At 41.5% G+C, this 3200-nt stretch overlaps 1 pseudogene; it reads right to left on the reverse strand.

Annotated features, from left to right (window-relative positions):
• Positions 1–2668: 2668 nt before the first annotated feature.
• On the reverse strand, positions 2669–2785 carry LOC126482447 (5S ribosomal RNA; annotated as a pseudogene).
• Between the last annotated feature and the right edge of the window lie 415 nt (positions 2786–3200).

The following is a 3200-nucleotide window of genomic DNA, read 5'->3' on the forward strand; positions in this document are numbered from 1 at the left end:
GGATACGAAAATCGGAGCAAACCGTGAGTTATTAACTGGTCTGGCTGAAGATGAAAAGCACAATGCTTGTCACAAAAAATACAATAACCCAAAACGGATTAGATCAACTTCCACAAAAGGATGTGTTCCGTCAACGTCTAATCTTCGATCACACAAGAAGGTATTTGATTTCAATAAACACTGCTCTTTTGTGGCGAGCAAATTGATGACAATTGGCAGACACTTAGCAGACTTCGCTATGCAAAGCGAAATAATGTTCATAAAGTGATTAAACTTGAATTATGAGATACTGATATCGGAGTAGCTGAAAGGCGTGTTGATGACTAGGCTAACGAAATACTGGAACGTATCCATGATGAGGACCTTTGTGGTAAATACGCTCTTAGTCATACGTTTTGTCAGAGCGATTTTTATCGGCCAGTCAAGGGTGGAGGTAAACAAGGAAGACCTGTATCCATACGGATAGATAATGGGAATTATTTGTTCCCACATCGAACAGTCAGAAGAGAGCCAGCTCACTTTGCAATAGTTGAAGGACCGAATCACGATTGTCAGGGATGCAGATGTAGGCCCACAAAAAGTCGAATCTTCCGGAAGTATGGTGAGGAAATAACGATTGTTAACCGACATAAAAAGTGAACAGTGGAGCGTTTCAAAAGTACAGGCCTTAAGATACTGCCTGATAGAAACGTTCACGGCAAGCTATCAGTTTCACGGGAAGAGCGTCTGAGAAGTGCGCGCGCTGATGCCGATATACTCCGTGAGGACATTCGAACGTAGGTCTGTGATACATCGCAATACCCCCGCCCCACCTGATGATTTCTTTTCAGACGTCCAGCCTGTAATCCCTGAATCATTGCTCCATATCTTTGAGTTGTTGATTTTGAAGAACAAAAGAGGAGTCTATATGAACTGAAAAAAGTGTTTTGCTTCGTCAAAGCAATGATTCCTACATACGGCCATGGGAATTTCTATCTTCACTATTGATCGGACTCGTTTCATTCATGTACAAAAGATTCGGATCAAGAACAACTGGATTCGCAGCTCCATATAAGAAAGCTTTCCTATGCGAAACGTCTTCGACTGCGCGACATGAGCATCCTCACATAACCAGCGAAGGATTCATCCAGTTCATCTTTGATGACGCCGATTTTAACACCTGCAGGATTGACGGGTTGAATACCTTCCATTCCATGGGAGGAATGATGGCAAACACTCCCTTCACCGCTGTGGAGTCTGACAAAAAAGTTGATCGGGAAAGAAGGCATTCCGCTTCTGAATTTTTGTCTAGAATTGTTGTAACTATGCTGATCACCTATCAAAGAGCAAATGAAGCTGGCTTAAACGGTATTAGTATAAAGGATCTTAATTTTTATGACATGTGAGTGCTTGACGGTATCTCTCTCTGGATACGAGATTCTGTGGCTTTCTGGAAAGTGGAAAAAAGTCCCTGACGTGTCATAGTGGAATGGATTGAAGGAAAAAGCCACAAATTATCGACAGTCGATTCGTTAAAAATTAATACGCCTCCCATTCCAAAGTTATCTTCCAACTTTGTACACCACAATATTCACATCTCTCCTAACAGCATTGAAAAAATGCATAAAACATGGTCAAAGGTGGTGCTTTGTCAGGTGCGATAAGGCACTTTATGTGAAGGCGCTGGAAATTGTAAGAAGCGAAGTCAGTGATTCGGAATATGTCATTGTACGATTAGGTGGGTTTCACTTTATAGTTTCTTGTAGAGGTGCACCGGTATAATAATGTCAGGAAGAGGGTTGAGAGACTTACTTACTGACCACAATATTTGTTGGAAACAGTTTGGATAAAGTTCTGAGTTGGCATGCATACGCTCGAGGAGCAAGAGCTTGTACACTGTATGCTCATATTACATACTTCAGGAGACTGAACTCAAAGAAGATGAAATGAAAATAATTGAGAAATTCTTGCTTCCACGTAACAGACCATCAGTGTCCAAGTGCCTTGCAAACGAAAATTACGTACAGGAATAACCAGTTTGAAAATGAAATTTCCAGCAATAAACAAGAGGAAGAACAGCCAAATTGTGGGTGCAATATTGTCGCACGGCTACGATCACAAAACAGTTCATTGAGGCTGAGCGTCCTGGAAACTGTAATCTGCATTTAAACACCATTAAGAAAATGCCACCCGGTTGCGAATGACTGTTCCTTAGAAAGAAATAGAGTAATACATAGAAAATTAACTATGACAACAAGCATTAGCCAACATGACAACTGTCACGAGGTACAAAGGTTACTTACGTAAAACTATATTGCGAGAAACCTATGGTCAGCATTAAAAGCAGATGTGTTCAAGTAAAAAAATAAAATAAAACACATTCCAGAATTTGGCACGTGTAATTAGCTAGGAACATCAAATTGATCGACCCAGGGGCTTACATTGTTGCCACTAAAACAAAACAAATTGCACAGCGTATCGTTTGCGAGAAGGGACATGTGGCCATTTGAAACAAAAAAGAAACACATCCGAGCGCCGTGTCATCCTCAAAGGAGGATGCGGATAGGAATGACATGGGGTCAGCACACCGCTCTCGCGGCCGTTATGATGGTATTCTTGACCGAAGCCGCTGCTATTCGGTCGAGTAGCTCCTCATTTGGCATCACGAGGCTGAGTGCACCCCGAAAAATGGCAACAGCGCATGGAGGCCGGATGGTCACCCATCCAAGTGCCGGCCACGCCCAACAGCGCTTAACTTCGGTGACCTCACGAGAACCGGTGTATCCACTGCGGCAAGGCCGTTGCCCGGCCATTTGAAACATAAAAGAAGTAAATGAAATATATGACAGCTAATTTTAAAAACAAAATACGAAGGAAGAGAGCTGAATGTACTTTTGAAAATACACAGTAGTCAAGCAGATTAAGTGTAACTAAGAGCCGTCTATTAGCCTTTACAGAAATTAATATCACGTAAAGGACGGAATAATACAAAAAATTATGCAAGTAGCTGTACGATCCAGAAAATATCTGAATGAAGGTAACTCTAGTAACACAAATGTGTGAGATTGGCAGTAAAAAATGTTTAGGAACAGAGGACAGGTACATATAGTAAAAAAAGTAGACCAACCAAAATTCCGCGAGCAATGGATTAAAACGATTGAAAAAATTTTTGTTACCTAGTTGTAACCGTTCATTGAGGATGAGGCATTGAGGATGAGGCC

The sequence above is a fragment of the Schistocerca serialis genome, chromosome 5 (genome assembly GCF_023864345.2).
Source record: "Schistocerca serialis cubense isolate TAMUIC-IGC-003099 chromosome 5, iqSchSeri2.2, whole genome shotgun sequence".
NCBI lineage: Eukaryota > Metazoa > Arthropoda > Insecta > Orthoptera > Acrididae > Schistocerca > Schistocerca serialis.